The 22242-nt window shown below is 47.1% G+C and overlaps 1 long non-coding RNA gene across 1 annotated transcript; it reads right to left on the bottom strand.

Annotated features, from left to right (window-relative positions):
• LOC123369409 lies at positions 1-19287 on the bottom strand. The gene is made up of 3 exons (XR_006579038.1): positions 19204-19287; positions 2943-3062; positions 1-2216 (listed from the first exon to the last, which is right to left on the bottom strand). It is a non-coding gene; the product is annotated as an uncharacterized LOC123369409 (long non-coding RNA).
• Between the last annotated feature and the right edge of the window lie 2955 nt (positions 19288-22242).

The raw sequence follows: 22242 nt of genomic DNA, 5'->3' as shown, positions 1-22242 counted from the left end.
TAAAGGCACAAAGTTCATGCTTGTATGGATTTGACTGCAGGATCAGGGTCCTAGACTTTTAACTGAATGGCCAGAGGAGTGATTCAATCTGTAACACAGATCTGTTCTTCTTCCAAGTGTTTGAATTAAATAGTTATTAACAAAAATCCCCAAAGGAACACCCTAAGTAAAAATCACTTTCTCGCTCAATTAATTAATGAAATCTCCCTTGCTTGTTTTTTCTAATAGCCTCATGCCTGCAACGGAGGCTCTTGGGGATACCACTGTGGTCGGACCCCCTAGCCCAGCCAGGGACCAACTTCCGATTCTGGGGAGTGGTAGAGGGTCCCAGCCCATTGCAGGGCCATTTGCACCTGAGATGGTCCCGGTGGCCAAAGAACAGTTAGGCCAGCCAGCACTGCAGAAGCCTGGCCGCATGGCAGATCCCGCCAAGACACCAGCTCAGATGACCAAGCTGGTGATAGGACCACCCTAAAGGCAGTGGAATGTCCCCGGACTGCAGCCATCGTTCCCCTTCGCCATGGCCAAGGACCCCAGTACTGCAACCCCAGTCTCCAGCCAAGAGGTCCAGATCTCCGACACCATGGTCTCTGCTTACAAGACACCAGACTCTGGAATCACGACACCAATGCCTGTATTCTTGGTACCAACAGTACTCCCACCAGAGATCGCCAAAGCGCCAGTCGCCATCACCTTGCAGGTCTCCTAGGCATCGGTCCCCTCCAACATGAGACTGTTCCTGGTCATGGTACTGGTCGCCGAGGCCCCGGTATTGTTCTTCGGGCAGGCACTGGCCCTCACCTTCCCCATACCGGTCACCGACAAGAGTCAGTCGACGGTCCCACCCTGGTCACCAGAAGGACAGTGGTCTGGGTCAGAGGGACAGTTTAGCCCTTCCCCTGTACGGGGCAAATCGTCTCCCAGCCGGGGGCCCACCTGTAGCACCGGCATGAGATCAAGGGCAATGGCCCGCCGAGTGGCAGTACTGGAACTCGTGGGGGGTACCTGTGATGCCAGCACCATACTCCCACCGTTCCTCCCAGGCGGCATCAGACAAGCTACCCCCAGCACAGCTGGCACTAGTGTCAGAGCAAGGGGCCCAATCCAAAGCAGTGACCCCAAGGGAGGTCCCAGCGACCATGGAGTGGTCCCTGATGCAGCAATGGGATGCCCCCCAACCTCTGGTGGTGCAGTCATCCTCATTGTCCCTGGCTGAGGAGGTGGCGGGGTCCTCACAAACTGGTAGCCCCCCGATGACTTCAGGGAGCAGGGCTTTGGAGCGGAGCCCGGAGCTGGAGCGCGGAGCAGCTCTGGAGCAGTGGAGTTGCAGATTTTTGCCTGGAGCTGGAGCGGAGCCAGAGCACAGCTCCAAAGCCCTGTCAGGGAGCACTAAACCCTACTTAGAAGGGTGGTGGCCAACCTGAACTTGGAGGTCGAGGAGCTAGCTGAGGAGCCCGATGACCTCTTCAATGTCATTCCCTACTCTGCCCCTGCCCAGGTTGCATTGCCCGTTCATCCAGGGGTCCTAAACATCACCAAGTTGGTGTGGCAGACCCCATCTTTCATTTCGCTCACATCCAAGAAAGCAGAAAAGAAGTACTATGTCCCCGCAAAGAGGTTTGAATACCTATACACGCACCCTCCTGTGGGGTCCCTGGTTGTGTCTGCCATCAACAAAAGAGCCAGGCAAGTGGCACCCCCAAATATAAAGATGCCAAGAGGCTAGCCTTATTTGGCAGAAAAAATTATTCCACAGCAAGCCTCCAATTTAGGGTCTCTAACCATCAGGCCCTACTTGGCAGATACAATTTCAACCGGTGGGACTCCGTTGGCAAGTTCAAAGAGAGCCTCCCACAGGATCGGGCGCAGGAGTTCGCCACTTTCATAGAAGAGGGCAGGGAGATAACCCAGGGTGTCCTCCAGATGGCCTGTAACACCACGGACTCAGCATCCTGGGTGGTTGCCTCTGCAATAGCCATGAGGCATAGCCCCTGGTTACAGACCTCTGGGCTGTCCCAGGAGATGCAATCAACCCTCCTGGACTTCCTGTTTGAGGGAACGGGGCTCTTCTTGGAGCTCACTGATGCTAGGCTCCATGGCTGTAAAGACTCCTGGGCCACCTTCCATTTCTTAGGCATACATACTCCTCAGTAGGCCAGAAAGCCGGTCCGCCCTCCACCATCATTGAGGTCTTGGGATTCCCCTCATTCCAGCTCCTACAAAAAGGAGGACAAAGACAGGGGTTTTAAGAGACACCACCAGTTGTCATCTCGTCCACCTGCCCAGCCTGGTCCTTCCAGGAATCAAGGCAGCCAGAAGCAGTCATTCTGAGGATGCGCCTGAGAATGATGCCCCAGTCACTGCACCGGATCCATTCCCAATCTTCCTTAACCGCCTCCACCCTTTCCGATCGGCCTGGTCCCATATCATCTTGGACCTCTGGGTGCTCAACACTGTCTCGTCGGGCTATACCCTGCAGTTTGTAGCCGACCAACCCTTCCATCCCCCTTCCCCGGCCCTCTTTAGGAACCCTTCTCACAAGCAACTCCTTGTTCAGGAGGTCGAATACCTCCTGAGCCTAGGGGCAGTAGAAGAGGTTCCATAAGACATAGAAGGAAGAGGATTTTTCTTCCAATACTTCCGCATTATGAAGGCAAAAGGGGGTGTCTCAGACCTATCCTAGATCTGCGCCGCCTCAACAAATCTGTCAAAAAGTTGAAGGTTTCGTATGGTCTCCCTGGCCTCCATCATCCCCTCCCTGGATCCGTGAGACTTGTATGCCACTCTCAATTTAAAGGACACTTATTTCCATATTCCCTGGGCACCGGCGTTTCTTCCATTTCACGTTGCGCCAGTGCCATTTCTAGTTCACGGTGATGCCCTTTGGTCTCTCTTTGTCCGCAAGGGTGTTCACAAAGTGTATAGCGCCACTGGCTGCTTACCTGCAACATCAGGGAGTCCAAATCTACCCATACCTTGATGACTGGTTTATAAGGGGACGGTCCTTGGATCAGGTGCAGAAGCATCTCAATGTGGTCTGTTCCACTTGCCATGACCTGGGCCTAATAATAAATGACAAAAAGTTGACCCTCACCCCAGTGCAACATATAGAATTCGACTCCACTCAAGCCAGAGCCTTCCTTCCCGAGACTCGGTTCCAAGCCATGATGGACCTCATCACATCTCTGTGTGCCCAACCACTCACCAGCGCCCACATGTGCCTGACACTGTTGGGTCACATGGCAGCATGTACTTATGTGATCCGGCAGATGCGACTCAGCCTCAAGCCCCTACGGGCATGGCTGGCGTCGGTCTATGTCCCCAACCAGCACAGTATGGACCAGGTGATCAGGATTTCAGACCGCACACTATCACCTCTTATCTGGTGGCAAGATCCCCCATCGGTGCTGGAGGGAGTCCCCTTCACAGCCCCAGTCTCGTTGGTGACGCTTCGGACGTGGATTGGGGAAGCCCACCTGGGCAATCTCAGTACTTAACACCATTGGTCCAGTCACAATCATTCCCTGCACATCAACATCAGGGAGCTCAGGGCGGTTCGCCTAGCCTACCAAGCCTTTTGGCCTCACATACAAGGCAAGGTGGTTCAGGTCCTAATGGACAACATGGTCTTTATATCAACAAGCAGGGGGCAGCCAGGTCTTCTGCTCTATGTTAGGCAGTGCCCCGGCTCAGATTTCTGCCTGCAGCATGACATCCATCTTGTGGCTGCTCACCTCCCAGGGGCTGGAAATGCTTTAGTGGACCGCCTCAGCAGGACATTCTTGTCTCGTTACAAGTGGTCCCTTCACCCGGAGGTGGTCAGTTCTATCTTCCGCAGATGGGGAACTCCCTAGGTGGCAGGGTCAGCTCCAGGCACCAGTGGAGGAAGCATATGCCTGGGGCAGCACATGCTAAGGGGTGGAATTCCGTCCATTCTTGGGGTGGCACAGTCCAGGTGGCTTTTTTTTTCCCTTGGGGCGGCAAAAATGGTAGAGCCAGCCCTGCCAGGTAGACCTGTTCGCATCCAGGCAGAACAGAAAATGCCTGCTCCTGTGATTGGGGGCTCTGATGTATGCCTTCCCTCTGGTGCTGTTGCTGCCCAGGGTCCTCATGAAGATCAAGCAGGACAGGGCGAAGGTCATCCTCATAGCGCTGGCATGGCCACACCAACACTTGTTCAGCATGCTGCTAGACCTCTCAGTGGCAACCCCGTTCCAGATGCCGCTCTAGGCGGACCTGTTTTTCCAGAACTGTGGCAGTCTCCTGCAGTCAAACCTGGCAGCGCTTCATCTGACAGCTTGGCTGCTGCATGGCTAAACACGCAAGAACAGCAGTGCTCATCCGAAGTCCAGCAAGTCCTGTTTGTCAGTAGAAAGCTCTCCACCCGGGCCACCTACCTGGCCAAATGGAAGCAATTCACCTGCTGGATGGCAAGTAAGGGGATCTGTCCTGAGTGAGCCCCATTGCAGATCATTCTAGACTACCTCCTGCACCTCAAGTTTCAGGGCTTCTCTCTCCATCAAGGCCCATCTAGTGGCCTTCCACCCACTGCTCGAAGGCAGGTCTGTTTTCTCTTAAGATATCACAGCCAGATTCCTCAAGGTCCTGGAGCACTTCTGCCTGCATGTCAGGGACCCTGTTCCTCCGTGGAACTTGAATCTGGTGCTGTCACAGCTTACGGGTGCCCCCTTCGAGCCTTTGGCTTCCTGCTCTCTCCTTCTCCTCTCCTGGAAGGTTGCATTCCCGGTCACATCGGCCCGCCAGGTATCCAAGATTCGGGCGCTCACCTCAGAGCCGCCTTACCTGGTCTTTTACAAGGACAAGATCCAGCTAAGACCGCACCCAGCCTTCCTTCCTAAGGTGGTCTCTCAGTTTCATTCAAGCCAAGACATTTACTTATGTGGCTTCAGAAAGAAGACTGGTAAGTCAGAGGAGGAGCACAGGCTACATGCCTTGGATATCAGGAGGGCTCTGGCCTTCTACATTGAAAGGACCAAGCCATTCCATAAGTGGATGCAATTATTCGTTGTTGTGGCTGAAAGGTCAACCTGCCTGCATTTGCTTTTGCTATGATCAAGCAAAGGTGCTGCCCCAGTGATCGTCAACACCCACTCTACCAGGGCACATGCCTCTTCAGCAGCCTTTTTGGCTCAAGTGCTTCTCTCTAGGACATCTGTAGGGTGGCCACCTGGTTGTCAGTCCATACCTTCATGTCCCACTATGCACTTACCCAGCAGGCCCGGGATGATGCTGGCTTTGGTAGAGCAGTACTGCGAGCCACCAAGTGGTGAACTCCGAGTTCACCTCCATAGATACTGCTTGTGAGTCACCTAGAATTGAATTGATATGAGCAAGCACTCGAAGAAGAAAAAACGGGTTACCTACATACCTTTCGTAACTGTTGTTCTTCGAGATGTGTTGCTCATGTCCATTCCATTACCTGCCCTCCTGCTCCTCTGTCAGAGTAATTGGGAAGAAGGAACTGAGAGGGCATAGGGCCAGCGGCGCCTGATATATTGCGGTATGAGTGCAGCACTCCAGGGGCACCACAGCCCGTCCTATGGATACTGCTAAAGCAAGAGTCTCCGACAACCGTGCACGTGGGTGCACACACACCTAGAATGGAATGGACATGAGCAACACATCTCAAAGAACAACAGTTATGAAAGGTAGGAAACCATTTTATAGTCTCCTTTCCCCTGCCATCAAACTTAAATCAAGGGATCTTGCTCAAACTTTCCTAAATACCATATTTTTGGATTTGAAAAAAAGCATGGGCAATTTCATCCCAAAATGAAAACTTTTCAGAAATTCAAAGCAACTGAAGGGTTACAGTGAAATTCCTGACTGTTCTAAATATAGCAGGCATGATTGAGCAGTTGTTGTTGTACTTCTATAGTTGTCCAAAATGCCACACCTTACATTTATTTCAGTATTTTTGGCCTATTGTAGTCTTTTTAACTTCTTGTAGTTTCTTAAAGAAGAGAAATCTAGTATTGCAACTTTTTAATAGAAGTGGAATCACACACCATTGACTAGCTAGTCCAGATAACAATAGCAGTGGAGACGCGGCGTCACTGGAAGTGACCCCAGGAAAAGCTTGCCGTTGGAGCTGAGCCTCTGCTGAGAAGTACCCTGCCCTCGGAGGAGACCGACCCTGGAGCAGAGTTGCCAGGACTGCCATCCACAGCATACCTCAAGGAGACAGAAGACCCTTGGACTACAGAACCCCACCATCCAGACTATGTCAGGAAGTAGCCCACGGAAACCAGACTTAAGTCCAGTTTTGTTGCTGGAGTGAAAAAAAAAAATAGTAGGGAGTCAGCATGTTTCGGTAGGATACCCGCTGACCCAGTGGCAGAACCATTTGCCATTGTTAGGGCCCTGGGCTAGGACCCAGTGGAGGAGAGTGGGCCCAGGACTTTCTGCTGCCAACCCCACCCCTAGCATGGCAGCCTATTCACCACTAGGCCAGCAGGCCTGCGTGTTATTTGTGACTTGCCCCATTCAGGAGACTGTGGGCACAGATTGTGTATTTGCTCACTGACTTAGCCAAAAGGCTTAGGCAAAAGCCTGCTTGCTCTCTGCTCCGCCCTACCCAGAGGGCCAGAGTCCCAGTCTGTGTGCTTGCTGGATGCCTCAGCCAGGAGGCTTAGGCAAAAGCGTGGTCTGCTCTGCCCTGCCCTGCCCAGAGCTTCCCCTATAGACTACTTTAGCCTGGAGGCTTAGGCTAAGGACTGCTCCCTTCTCTGCCACGCCCAGAGGGTCTCTGCCACGCCCTAGACTCTTGATTGGCAGCAGCCCTGGCTGTGAGACTCTGGGTTAGAGCTCCAGGTACAGTGACTACAGTGAAATCCCTGCAAGTTGCGTGGGCCCTTTTTAAAGACACCATAATAGAGGCCCAACTTCAATGTATACCCCAAATTAAGAAAAACAGTAAAAGAACTAAAAAAGAGCCACCGTGGCTTAACAACCATGTAAAAGAAGCAGTGAGAGATAAAAAGACTTCCTTTAAAAAGTGAAAGTCAAATCCTAGTGAGGCAAATAGAAAGGAGCACAAACACTGCCAACTTAAGTGCAAGAGTGTAATAAGAAAAGCCAAAGAGGAGTTTGAAAAACGGCTAGCCAAAAACTCCAAAGGTAATAACAAAATGTTTTTTAAGTACATCAGAAGCAGGAAGCCTGCTAAACAACCAGTGGGGCCCCTTGATGATCAAAATTCAAAAGGAGCACTTAAAGATGATAAAGTCATTGCGGAGAAACTAAATGGATTCTTTGCTTCAATCTTCACAGCTGAGGATGTTAGGGAGATTCCCAAACCTGAGCTGGCTTTTGTAGGTGACAAATCTGAGGAACTGTCACAGATTGAAGTGTCACTAGAGGAGGTTTTGGAATTAATTGATAAACTCAACATTAACAAGTCACCGGGACCAGATGGCATTCACCCAAGAGTTCTGAAAGAACTCAAATGTGAAGTTGCGGAACTATTAACTAAGGTTTGTAACCTGTCCTTTAAATCGGCTTCGGTACCCAATGACTGGAAGTTAGCTAATGTAACGCCAATATTTAAAAAGTGCTCTAGGGGTGATCCCGGCAATTACAGACCGGTAAGTCTAACGTCGGTACCGGGCAAATTAGTTGAAACAATAGTAAAGAATAAAATTGTCAGACACATAGAAAAACATAAACTCTTGAGCAATAGTCAACATGGTTTCTGTAAAGGGAAATCATGTCTTACTAATCTATTAGAGTTCTTTAAAGGGGTCAACAAACTCTCAACCTTTCCAGACTAGTGTACCCCTTTCCAGAGTCTGATTTGTCTTGCGTACTCGTAAGTTATACCTCACTTAATCTACTTGCTTACAAAAATCAGACATAAGAATACAAAAGTGTCACAGCACACTATGACTGAAAAATTGCTTATTTTTCTCATTTTTACCATATAATAAATCAATTGGAATATAAATATTGTATTTAAATTTCAGTGAATAGCATATAGAGCAGCATAAACTAGTCATTGTCTATATGAAATTTTAGTTTGTACTGACTTTGCTGGTGCTTTTTATGTAGCATCTTGTAAAACTAGGCAAATATCTAGATGAGTTGATGTAACCCCTGCAAGACCTCTGCGTACCCCCAGGGTACACATACCCCTGACTGAGAACCACTGATCTAAACCAGTCCCCTGCACTCAAGGCAGAACTACATAACAACTAGATCCTCACAGGTGTTTGTCTAACCTGTTCTTAAAAACCTCCAATGATGGAGATTCCACAACCTCACTAGGCAATTTGATCCACTGCTTAACTACCCTGACAGTTAGGAAGTTTTTCCTAATGTCCAATCTAAACCTCCCTTGCTGCAGTTTAAGCCCATTGCTGCTTGTCCTATCCTCAGAGATTAACAAGAAATGTTTTTCACCCTCCTCCTTGTAACAACCTTTTATGTACTTGAAAACTGTTATCATGTCCCCTCTCAGTCTTCACTTCTCCAGACTAAACAAACCCATTTTTTTCTATCTTCCTACATAGGTCATGCTCTCTAGACTTTTAATCATTTTTATTGCTCTCCTCTGGACTTTCTCCAATTTGTCCACATCTTTCCCGAAGCGTGGTGCCCAGAACTGGACACAATATGCGAGCTGAATCCTTATCTGCAGAGTAGAGTGGAAGAATTACCTCTCATGTCTTGCTTACAACACTCCTGCTTATACATCCCTGTCAAGGTTCCTTCCCCACTCTGAACTTTAGGGTACAGATGTGGGGACCTGCATGGACACTTCTAAGCTTAATTACCAGCTTAGATCTGGTATCGCTGCCACCACCCCCAAGCACTATTTTTCTTCCCTGAGTAGTCTTGAGAGACTTTACCAATTTCCTGGTGAACACAGATCCAAACCCCTTGGATCTTAAAACAAGGAGAAATTAACCATCCCCCCTCCTTTCTCCCACCAAATCCTGGTGGATCCAGATCTAACCCCCTTGGATCTAAAAACAAGGAAAAAAATCAATCAGGTATTAAGAAAAAAGGCTTTTAATTAAAGAAAAGAAAGGTAAAAGAAAACCCTCTGGGAGAGATTAGCATACCAGCTACTCTCACAGACAACAGATTCAAAACACAGAGGATGTTCCCCTGGGCACAAATTTAGTTACACAAAAAAAAATACCCCAATACCCAATTTGATTCTACCTCTAATTGCACAAGACAGGTTACAAAGAAATAAACATAAACCTATTTATTCCCTTCTAAAACTTACTACTCTGATAAGAGGCTGGTTCCTTGATCTTTTTCACTCCGGCTGAAACTGAAACTCTCAACAAAGGAAAACTTCCCTCCTTCCTTTTGAAACATCTTGGTCCCCCATTGGTTCCTCTGGTCAGGTGTCAGCTAGGCTAGGTGAACTTTTTAACCCTTTACAGGTAAAAGAGGCATTAACCCTTAACTATCTGTTTATGACAATCCCAAAATGTGTTTTTTTGTTTTTGTTTTTTGCAACAGCGTAACACTGTTGGCTCATACTTAGCTTGTGATCCACTATGACCCCCAGATCCCTTTCTGCACTACTCCTTCCTAGACAGTCATTTCCCATTTTGTATGTGTGCAACTGATTGTTCCTTCCTAAGTGGAGTACTCTGCATTTGTCTTTACTGAATTTCATCCTGTTTACTTCAGATCATTTTGAATTTTAATCCTATCCTCCAAAGCACTTGCAACCCCCTTCCTTTTCCTTCCCCCCATTCCCCCCCCCCATGTTTGGTATCACCCACAATCATTATAAGTGTACTCGCTATGCCATTATATAAATCATTGATTACGATATTGAACAGAACCAGGACTGATTCCTGTGGGACCCAACTCGTTATGCCCTTCCAGCTTGACTGTGAACCACTGATATATACTCTCTGGGAATGGTTTTCCTACCAGTTATGCACCCACCTCATAATAGCTCCATCTAGGTTGTATTTCCTTAGTTTGTTTATGAGAAGGTCATACGAGACAATATCAAAAGCCTTACTAAATCAAGATATACCACCTAACTTAAGCCAGAGCACTCTGGGCTCCACCTTTACAGTAAACTAAATTCTACTTGTAATATTACCTAGGGAATTAGAATAAATCACATTATAACAAAGTGCATAAAGACAGGTTTTGTAGTGTATTGCAAAATCAACCAGAATGTAGGTTATGAATTGCGTTGCATTTCACTCAAACAGCAGTATGGTCAGGTTAATATTCTTAACTAGGCAAAGGTTTGTATTACACAAACACCGAGCTAAAATTTGAGTTATTGCTTCTTCTGGCAATTAACCCTTTTTCAGTATGTAAAGGGTAATCTTTCCAGCAAACTGGAGGAGTTCAAATAACAGTTCTGGGGTCTGTGTGCTACCAAAGAAGTTTATCTTTAAGATGATCCAGCTAAGAAGTTTAGATGTTTGTCCCAGGATTCCCCGCTCAATTCTCTTCCTAAAAATGCAAATATATTTTGTATTTATACTCAGTCTTTCCAAAGGTTGTTACTTGCATAAGATGAATGGCAGTTGGGTGGAGACCCAGGACCATCAGCTTCTCTTCCCTTTCTAGGTCTTGGTTTAGTTCCATGTTTATAGTCTGTTCTGGTCTTTAGCTACTTGGAAATATGACTCCCCCTTCTTGGATTTAGAGCTTGTCTATGCTACAAAATGTTGCTGATTTAATTATGTGAGTACTGTTAAAGCAGCAACCCCTGCCAGAAGTGCTTATGCCAGTGGAGCTTACTCGGGTTCAGAACCACAATGAACTATACTGGTAATAAGGCATAGGCGCTGACTTTCCAATGTGCCAGGGGGTGCTTGACCCCCAGTTCTGCCCCAGTCCCTGCCCCCACCCCTTCCTCCAAGGCCCCTTCCCACCCCCGCTCCACCCCCATCTTCCCTCTTCCAACCCCATTCCACTCCCTCGCCCCAGTGCACCACCCCCTCGCTCCCCTCCCTCCCAAAGCCTGCTGCATGCCGCGAAACAACTGATTGCAGCGGGTGGGAGGGGAAGGCACTGATCAGCAGGGCTGCCAGCGGGCAGAAAACACTGGGGGATGGGGGGAGTTGATAGGGGTGCTGCCGGTGGGTGCTCAGTACCCACTATTTTTCTCCAGTGGGTGCTCCAGCCTCAGAGCACCCACGGAGTAGGTGCCTATGGTATACCAGTATGACTGCGTCTACTCTAGGGCTTTTACTGGTATAACTAGGTCAGCAAAATATCAGACCTCTAGCCAACATAACTATCATGGTAATTTTTTTTTAAGTGTAGATCAGCCTATGAGAAAGAGAGCTTACAAAATATCTTTAGTTTAGGGTAAGGGGCACTGGGTTGGGAGTCAAGAGACTGAAGTCAAGTTTCACTTCTGCAGACTGCTCTTTATATTTCTGTGCAGGGGTGGTGAAACCAGGAGGTGGTGGAAGCTAATGCCCCAGCAATGGAAATATTGGGGGCGGGGCCTGATCTATGTTTCCATCCCACAATATTTTTTCTGTACCTGAGGAGGGTGAGAGATGGGACAGCCCACGTTCTTCTATTTGCCTGGCCCCCAGTTCCCTTGTCTGGGGAAGGGGCAGCAGGGCACAGTTGTGTCATTTCAGGGATGTGGGGATGGGCTGTTTCCCTTCTAGGACAGGAACTGCTGCCAAAGCAACAGATGGGTGAGGGCAGGGAGCTGGCTGCTCTGAGTGCCTAGGGTGGGGGGAGCAGGGACTGCTTCCTCAGCCTGCTGTGCATCTCTGAGGCAAGGCGAGTGCCTGACCTGCCACCTTGCTCCACCCCCACAGCTGCCAGAGCACCGGGCACTGCCCAAGCGTCCTCTGCACCCTAGGCTCCTCAATGCAAACCCCATGCCCCAAACTTCAGCCCTCCCCATTCGCAATGAGCTTCTGCCACCTCTGTTTCTGTGCACTCTGCAGCCCTCATTATTGAGCCAAGTGTCATACCCTACCTTAGGAAGCAGTCAAGTATTATTACCTACATTTTACAAATAAATTAACTGAGCGGCTGCCCACAGGTCAATTCTGGCTGAGCTGTGAACAGAACCTAGCTCCTCAATATCACCAATTGAAGTCTCATCCACTTAGCCACTCTTTTTCAAAGCTAACATACCAGTTGACTGGCTACACGGTCTCTAACCACTAGACTATGCTCTCCCCAGAGCTGGGAATGGAACAAGTTTTATAGTATAAAAACATCATCTGTCAGTGATGATTGTCTCTCAGTAGTTGTGTAATCCATTGGCAAAATGTATTGTCCCCTTCTAGTTGCTACTCTGTACAGAAGATAACAGCTACTTCCTTTTGCTTAAGCAATGGGAATCTGAAGGACTAAAGTTTAAAACCTGCTGATGAACTATGTGTGAAGTCCTTGTGGCTATGTGTGACTTTTTTTTAAAAAGGGTTTATTTAATCCACACAGTGAGGAAAAACAGGCTTGATAGTCAAAGACCATTCTCTATTATTTATGGCATGATGTGCAGCAGATCATAGGTTTTTCCCCATTGTATTAATTTGTCACGCATTTCAGTTGCTTGTGTGCAGGGGCGGCTCCAGACCCCAGCACGTGCTTGGGGCGGCATGCCACTGGTGGCGCTCTGCTGGTTGTCGGGAGGGCAGCAGGCGGCTCCGGTGGACCTCCAGCAGGCATGCCTGCAGAGGGTCCGTTGGTCCCGCGCGGCTTCGGTGGAGGTCCACCAGAGCCGCAGGACCGGCGACCGGCAGAGTGCCTCCCACGGCATGCCGTCCTGCTTGGGGCGGCGAAATGTCTAGAGCCGCCCCTGCTTGTGTGACATGTTGGCAGTTTTGAAAGTTGACAATGGAACTTTTTAGGCTGTTCTCAGGCACTTCTGACCAGTGCGAACACAACAGTTCACGTGGACTTTGCTTTAGTCTATATATATATATATATATAGTGTAAATTAAATTATTTAAATTGATATCAAGCACTTTTATCTTCTTTCTGCTGTTCTGTCTCGGAAATGTTGTTGAATAATTTCTTGGGATGTTTCGTCTTAATTTTTACTTTCCATTAGCATAGTGTAATATTACTGGAAAGCATCAGAAAGTGCTTTTTCAGAACTTGTAAGACTTTCTGTTTAACTGAATGAATAAGCAGAGCTGGAAGAGATGGTTTCTGTTAATTGTTATGCAATTTTTTTCTAAGAAGCTGTTTGTATCTCGTCTAAGTTTGCTTACTGATCAGGGCCAGCCCTAGATCAAATGGCACCTCAGGCGAGGAGCATCTTCGGCATGTCAGTTTTGTTAAAATTTTTAATTTTTATTTTTTTTATTGCGTTGGTAGCCCATTTCATGACTTTGCATGATTTGCACGCATGATTTATCCCCATAGTGTAGACCAGGCCTGAGTTAGTGAAGCTGGTCCTTTTAGTTGAAACAGTTGACTCATGATGTTTGGGTCCAGTGATTCCAGGTTTAATCCTGGCAGATAACCAACCCCAGGAGTTCATCACATAATTCATAGAATTACAATAGAATAATGTGGTCTAGGAGCTAGGAACCTCTTAGAGTTTAAACTCTGTGACCTTGGCTAAGTCACCTACCATCTTTGTGCCTCAGTTTCCATCTATAAAATAGGGATAAATATTTGCCTACTTCACAGGGATGGTGTGAGCATAGTTTAATGTTGGAAGCACCTTTTCAAGACAAGTAATACGGCTTTTTGTTTTATACATATGGCTCTGATTATGTAATGTTCTAGTTCTCAGTATTGTTGACTGTAGCAATGTAAACAATTGGAAATACTGATTTTTTTTTTATTTTTTTTATTTCAGTCATGAGCCAAAATTGATATTTTGATGTAAAAATACTTGCAAACAAACTTTAATTGCTGTGACAGTTATTTCCAGTTTCCTGTAACTCGCTCAACTGTAATCTAACTTTGTGATGTCTAAACAATAAAAGTCCTGTTTGGCAAGGGATAAAACAGTTAATGCATTTGTCATTGTTACATCTTTCTCCCAAACCGCTCATCTGTTTTTGTCTAACTTCTATATCCACCGAGCCTGGTGTACCTTTCAGCACGTAACTTAGAAATGATAGCATCAGATGGTTCCATGAGGAAGGCTGACAATCACATAAAGGTCTCCTTTTTAAATTCCAGGAATGGTGCAAAACACTGTGGTATCACACTTGTAAATGGTAGTGTGTTCAGGCATTTCTGTAGTACATAGTAGTATTTTTAAAATTATTGTGATTTTACTTTGTGTTTTTGTAATATCCCTCTGACTGAGTTGTTCTAGAAATTCATCTGACCAGTCCGCATTTAACCACATTTGATATTGCCCTATTTTTCCAAAACCCACATTCCCATGGGTTTAGAGGGCATGGAGTGAAGAAAACCATTGTTGTAACTTATTGCAAAATCCACTCTTAGTTTGTTTTACTTTGGCCATCTATCGTTTAGTATCATGTTGTACACTGGCAGACCTCGTAAAATTAGTTTTTCTACAGAAGATTCTCAGTCCGCCACAAAAAAAAAGGAAAAAGAAAAAAAAAAAGAAAGTAAAGAAAACCCCAGAGAGGTTGTTTGTGTAAATGTGGCAGGAATGTGAGGAGACCATGTGCTTCTCCCCCCAGGGGCCGCAGGGGTGTGTTGGCCACTTCTGGGAGCAGTGTGGGGCTGGGGCAAGCAGTGAGCTTGCCTTAACCCCACTGCGCCGCTGCCTGGCAGGAGCCTGCACCCCAGCCCTGCGCCCCCTACCGGAGCCTGCACCCCAAATCCCCTCCCATATCCCTGCCCCAGCCCTGATCCCCCTCCTGCAGCCAGCACCTCATACCCCCTACTGCACCCCAATGCTCTGCCCCACAGCCCACACCCCTTCCTGCACTCCAACACTCTGCCCCGGCCTGGAGCCCCCTCCTGCACCCAAACTCCCTCCCAGAGCTTACCCCTTCCTGCACCTCAACCCTCTGCTCCAGGCTCAGCCTGGCGCCCCCTCCCACACTCCGCACCCCTCGGCCCGAGCCCAGAGCCTGTACCCCCCGAGCCCCAACCTCCTGCCCCAGTGAAAGTAGATGAGGGTGGGGGAAAGTGAGTGACGGAGGAAGTGGGGGATGGAATGAGCAGGGTGAGGTTTCAGGGAAGAGGCGGGGCTTTGGGGAAGGGACAGGGTAGATCCTGGGTTGCACTTAAATTCAAAATGTGATCTTGTGTGAAAAAAGGTTGGAGACCACTGATATACAGTATATGATAAAATACTTGTACCTGAAAAAAGTGTAATAGGTTTGAAAGGTATGAACAAATACTAGCTTCCTTACACAGCTGTTGTTTTTTTTTTGACAATGTCGTTGCATTCGTTTTGGTGATGTTGGCCAACCTTATAATTTCAAATTATGATTTGTAAGCGAGGTCTGAATGAGCGGGGAGGGGGTGAGGGGGCAAGAGGGAGAGTGGAGGGAAGTCTTCAGGACCAGACTGTATTTACATGAACACACTTACTCTGCCTAGGTATCCAGCAGACAGAGCTGTGTTGCCCACATAATCAATTTTGGCTGGTGTTGGGTTACAAATCACTTTAGTATTGAATGTGGGGGTAATGAAATGTTGTTATCCTTATTGTATGAGTAAAGGGCAGCAGAACTGAACCTAGCCTGTCATGATTAAGGGGGTCACCTTCAGTGCTTAATTTTTGCCAGTCTGAGCCCCCGGCACATCTACGCTTGGCAGTTCATAGCCTCGGGACCTCTGGTCTTGCCACATCAGTTATGAAAGTAAAAAACTTGCTCAAGCCCTGGCACCTAATAGCTTGAGCCTCGGCACCTCTTTCATTACAAATTAAGCACTGGTCACCCTCAACTGAACTGCACTCCCTAAGCAAGGGGTTTGGATGGCAGATCCCAGTGGAGAGAGAGAGAGAGGGTGGGGACAGGTGTTTTGTTTGGTGGTGTGAGCTCTGCCTAAGAGTCACAGGCACTATTTGACCTGCCCCATCCCCTATTTAAAGATAGGACTGATTAGGCTCCACTGAGAGTTTTTTGTTTTAAGTGACCACTAGAGCTGAAATCACTAATAATTAGGTCTAAGTGCTTAGACCTGCTGCAGGACAGCGTTTCTGTGGAAGACCCTGCCCACTAGCAGTGAGGTTCCCCCAGAGAGCTGAAATCGCTGATTGCTGGGTGGAACCTCAGGAGACTGACTCACCAAGGTCACAGTGGCAGGCGCCAGAGAAGGTGATGGGGCAGGGTCATGGGTGATGGAGCAATGGAGTGAAATGAGCATAACGAACAGGAGCCAGAGTGAGCAGTGAGTGGCTGGAGGAACGATCAAGGTGCCTTCACCCCTCCACCTGCCAGAGTGGGAGGTGAAATCATGCAAAAGCACCTCTGAACTCTGGGTCTCCATTGACCAAGGACAACAACTATATGAGGGGGGGCAGTGGAGGGAGAAGGGAGAGGCATGTTATTTGTTGGACTATATTTTAGTGACTTTGCTCCAGAATGCTACATTTGTGACTGGGAAACTTATATAAATATACATTTCCTAGAAGGCCAAGATTTTCAGAATGCTTTATCTGACAAGACCAGGGTTTCTCAAACAAGGGTTGCGGGCCAATGGGGGCTGCTGAAGCAGCGGCCTGTAAGTCGCTCGGCCTGCACCACTTCCAGCAGCTCCCATTGGCCCAGAGCAGCAATCCGCAGCCAGTGGGAGCCGTGATCGGACAGGGCAGGTAAACACACCGGCCCGGCCCACCAGGGGCTTTCCCTACACAAGCAGCGACCCCTGTTTGAGAAACCCTGGACAAGATCATTATCATATATCATCGCTGTCTCAAGAGGTCATTATCTTGGGGAGTTTCTGTACTAAATATTTTTATTTTATTATATATTACAATTACTTTTTGCATAAGAACGGCCATACTAGGTCAGAACAATGGTCCATCTAGCTCAGTATCCTGTCTTCTGACAGTGGCCAATGCCAGGTGCTTCAAAGGGAATGAACAGAACAGGGCAAATATTGAGTGATTAATCCCCTGTCATCCACTCCCAGCTTCTGGCGAATAGAGGCTATGGACACTCAAAGCATGTCGTTGCATCCCTGCACATCCTGCTAATAGCCATTGATGGACCTATCCTCCATGAACTTATCTAGTTCTTTTTTGAACCCCGTTATAGTTTTAGCTTTCACAACATCCCCTGGCAATGAGTTCCACAGGTTGACTGTGTGTTGTGTGAAGAAGTATTTCCTTTTGTTTATTTTAAACCTGCTGCCTATGAATTTAATTGGGTGACCCCTAGTTCTTGTAATATGAGAAGGAGTAATTAACACTTCCTTATTCACTTTCTCTAGATCAGTCAAGTGTTAGAAGAAGGAGCAGGCTGACCCAGAGACGGATTTGAGTTCGGGCTTCTTTATTGCGATACTTGTTCCCCTCAACCCAGTTGTCAAGTAAGCACTGGATTAGTTACAGCACACTCTTTTTATTTAAGTTAGTATGTAAACTCCCACATCTGTTACAACCCCCCAAAACCCTTATTAAGTAATATAAACACCCATACTATGATTATACCCACCTCTATTGACCGATTACAGCATATGCATATTATACACACATTTTTACCTTGAAAATATATTTCTTTGCAGTAATTGGTTGCCACAAGTTCCCTTAATCAACAGTTCTCTGGGGAGGGAGGAAGGGACAGTGAGAAGTTCTCGTTTATGTAGCTGGGAAAGGAAGGGTTGGGGAGATAACACTTCTTTACACAAAGGTATCCTTTAGACAACTACATTCCTTATGCAGCTGCAACATTTGTTTATCTCCAACAAGCTGAATGGGAGGGTGAGGGATGACACTTATCTATCAAGCGAAGAAACAGTGCCCGCCTGTGCCTCTACTTCCTAATATCATACCAGCACATCAGCAGTCTCCCTGGTCTCTACTTAACCCTTATATATCCCAACATCAAGATTTTATAGATCTCTATCCATATCCCCTCTTAGTGGTCTCTTTTCCAAGCTGAAAGTCCCAGTCTTTTTAATCTCGCCTCATATAGAAGCTGTTCCATACCCCTAATCATGTTAGTTGTCCTTCTCCGTAACTTTTCCTACTCCAATATATCTTTTTTGAGATGGGGCAACCAGAACTGCATGCAGTATTCAAGATGTGGGCATACCATGAATTTATATAGCAAAAGTGGAGGAGCTTGGTTTGCCAGACTGATCAGCAAACCAATGCTGACAACCTATGTGAAAAGGCTGCAAAACACCAAGCCGCTGGACTACATAGACTTTATAAGCCAGTCACTGTCAAAGCCAATTTTAGAAATACTTTATGAGCTTGTTAAGAATGCTGGAGAGACAACACAGTTTATGCAAACAAACATGGCTGTCACATCATACTTTCTATTTAAGCGAAAGATACCAAACACTACAAACTGGAGGCCAATGTTAAGAGTATTGTCACTTGTTAGTTGGACACTGGTTCTGACCAAGCCCGGCAAATGCTCGCTATCTTTCTGCAAGAAACTCAACAGACTGGTTAGAAGCACGTAGTGCAACAGTGAAAGACTCACCAGTTAAAAAAGTGAAGAACTCTGTCACCACATTCAGAAAATGTGCATACATGGCTGACAAATGCACCGATGCAAACTGGCATCAAGTATTAAGTCACTGCGTACATTATCTTGATGTCAGTGATAGGCCAGTAGATGCATTTCTAGATGTTCAGGTTATAGATGACACATTGGTTGCATCTGTGACAACCCACATCTTAGAGTTAAATGCTTGCAAACTGAACCCCAGACAGATGGCTGCTTGTGAATTTGATAGAGTTTCAAACTATTCTGGAAGACACAGTGGAGTAAAAGCTTTGCTCGAGAAAAGTGTAACCCTAATCTCTCCTATACACACCGCAGAGGCCATCTACTCCAGCTAACACTAGTATGAGCTGCAGAATCTTCAAAAGACATTAAAAACATATTTAATTTCTTCATATACTCTTTTATTCAGCAAGAGTCAAAAAGGACTGAACGTCTTAGAAAAAATAGAAGATACGCTGGGGCTGAAGTTCAAATGAGTCCAACCTAAGAAAACCCGCTGGCTTTCTCATAAGTGATCCTTGGCTGTTGTGTTAAAATTACTGCAACCATTATTATTGGCTTTGGAAAGTATCTACCGAGTAGTGAGGCTGGTGGACTACTTTTGCTACTACATTCAGGGTACGTATACACTTACCGTGGATCGACGCTGTGGTGATCGATCCATTGGCGGTCGATTTAGTGGGTCTAGTGAAGACCTGCTAAAATGCCTGCAGACTGCTCTCCCATCAATTCCAGTACTCTATTGGAATGAGAAACATAATGTAAGTTGACAGGAGAGTTTCTCTTGTCAACCCAGTGTGCTGTAGACACCGCAATAAGTCGACCTAAGCTGCTTCGGCTCCAGCTACATTATTCATATAGCTGGAGCTGCATAAGTTAGGTCGACTTAACCCTGTAGGGTAAACCTGCCCTTAGAAAGGACAATTGTCATTCTCTCTCTTGAAAGTCTACTGTTGAAAACACTGGGGTCATTAAACAATGCCATCCAGGCATCCACTACAACAGTAGTAGATCTTTGTCCAGTAATAGAAGCTACACTTGGATCAATCAGAGAGAGAGAGAGAGATTGAAAACATACTGGAAGAAGCAAAGACTTCAGTTCAGAAACTGACTAATTAAAGCACTTATATTGATTCCTTAAGTGAAGAGGACAAGAAACATTTGTTAAGCCAGCTGAAAAAGTACACAGACTTGATTCTTATAAATCTACAGTAGCAACTTTTGGATTCTACTGAATCTTTACATAGCTTTTGCAGATGCCTGTCTTATAAAACACTGCCAGTTTCATGGAGTGGGAGACTACCAGCAATGGGGCTGCTATATGATCAGGAAGAATAAAGAATTTGAACACAGAGTGGAATATCATACAACAAACAAATGAAGATTTGACTTCAGCTTTTTCTTTATCATCACTAGTGGTTCAGCCCAAACTTTGTATTATGTTTCCTATGATGAAAGAAGTAGGAATTTATCTCTTGTTACTCCCAGTCCCAATAGCTACAGTTCAGCGTTCTTTTTCCTTATTATGTATAATTTTGTGTTCTGAGAGACTTTTTCCCTGATCATGAGCATATCATGAAGGACTGGAAGTACTGGACACATGAGAAGCCCCCAACGCTGAATGCCCTGCATTTGATAAGTTCGTTAATAGAGTTGTGCAAAAGTACAAGAAACCAAGGCCTGGTCTACACTAGGACTTTAATTCAAATTTAGCAGCGTTAATTCGAACTAACCGCTCAACCGTCCACACCAGGAAGCCATTTAATTCGAACTAGAGGGCTCTTTAGTTCGAATTTGGTACTCCACCCCGGCAGATGGAGTAACGCTAAATTCGACATGGCTAGCTCGAATTAGGCTAGGTGTGGATGCAAATTGAACTTAGTAGCTCCGGGAGCTATCCCACAGTGCACCACTCTGTTGACGCTCTGGACAGCAGTCCGAGCTTGGATTCTCTGACCAGCCACACAGGAAATGACCCGGGAAAATTTGAATTCATTTTCCTGTCTGGGCACTTTGAATCTGACGTCCTGGCTGGACATCGGGGCGAGCTCCGCAGCACCTGCAACGATGCAGAGCTCTCCAGCAGAGGAGTTCATGTTATCTGTGAATAGAAAGAGGGACCCAGCATAGACTGACTGGGAACTCTTCGATCTGATCGGTGTGTGGGGCGAGGAGTCTGTGCTTTCGGAGCTGCGCTCCAAAACAGGGAATGCGAAGACCTACGAGAAGGTCTCCAAAGCCATGAGAGACAGAGGATACAGGCGGGATACAACGCAGCGCCGCGTGAAAATCAAGGACCCCAGACAAGGCTACCAAAAAATCAAAGCGGCAAACGGATGCTACGGAGCCTGCCACCACTGCCCCACCAGTGACCGTGGACTCTGACGATGGGACAGTGTCGACGGCCAGTTCCTCGGTGATGTTCGCGGATGGGGAAGATGAGGAAGGGTTTGTGGAGGACGAGGCAGGTGAGAGCGCTTACAACGCTGGTTTCCCCGACAGCCAGGATCTATTCATCACCGTCACGGAGATCCCCCAACAACCCTCCCCGGCCATTAACCCGGACCGTGAATCAGGGGAAGGAGCAGTCGGTAAGTGCTTTAACCATGTTAACTTTTATTCTTAATATAACAGGAATCTTAACTGTGTGAAAAGGAGGTCTCTCTAGATATGGGGATAGAACAGAAATCATCCTTGGAGATCTCCACGAAGCTCTCCTTGCGTTAATCGAAAAGCATCAGCAGGAGGTTCCTGGGGAGAGCTGCCTTATTGGGTGCTCCGTGGTAGCACAGTTTTCCGCGCGAGGCTTTCATGAGGAACTCAGGGAGCACTGCCTCCCCGAGCACGGCTGCATCGGGCCCTGGTTCGTGCTAGCTTTCACGCAGCATGCGCTCTCTATCTCCTTCAGTGACCCTCCTCAGGGTGATCTCGCTCGGAGACTCCTGCATCTAATTAGGGTAATTACTGTAATTTTACGCCTGGTCCAAAGTATTTTTAAGAAATCTACGGACAGACGGCATAGCACAGAATCAGCACGCAGCTGCGTGACGAGCGTAACGGAAAGCCAAAGAATATAATGGACGCTCATGGAGGGAGGGGGGAATGAGGACGCAAGGTATCCCACAGTTCCTGCTGTCTCCGAAAAGTATTTGCATTCTTGGATGAGCTCCAAATGCTTCTAGGGTCAAACACAGTGTCTGCGGTGGGTCAGGGCATAGTTCGGCAATTTGCGCACACACCCCACCCACCACCAGAAGTGAAAACAATCCTCTGTTGACTCTTTTACATGTCACCCTATCTTTACTGAATGCTGCAGATAGACGCGATGGTGCAGCACTCAACACCAACATCCTTGCTCCCCCCACGCTATGGATGGCTGATGGTACAATAAGATGGAAATCCATCCTCATCATCAGCCTATTGGCACATGGGGCAGTGCAAAAGGGCTGGTAACCATGCCGACTAGTATCAGTAAGGTCAATCAAGGGCGCCTGTCCCTAATTTTTGATGGCTGATGGTACAATATGGCTGGTAACTGTCCTCATCATTGCAACAGGGGGCTGAGCTCCATCAGCCCCCACCCTTCATTGTAAATAAAAGATTCAATTGCCCCTGGACTAGCATAGGGATGATGGGCTCCTTCATCCACACTCCTTAATGTCCTGCCTGGACT

The sequence above is a fragment of the Mauremys mutica genome, chromosome 4 (assembly GCF_020497125.1).
Source record: "Mauremys mutica isolate MM-2020 ecotype Southern chromosome 4, ASM2049712v1, whole genome shotgun sequence".
Lineage (NCBI taxonomy): Eukaryota > Metazoa > Chordata > Testudines > Geoemydidae > Mauremys > Mauremys mutica.
This window is presented reverse-complemented; position numbering and strand designations above follow the sequence as displayed.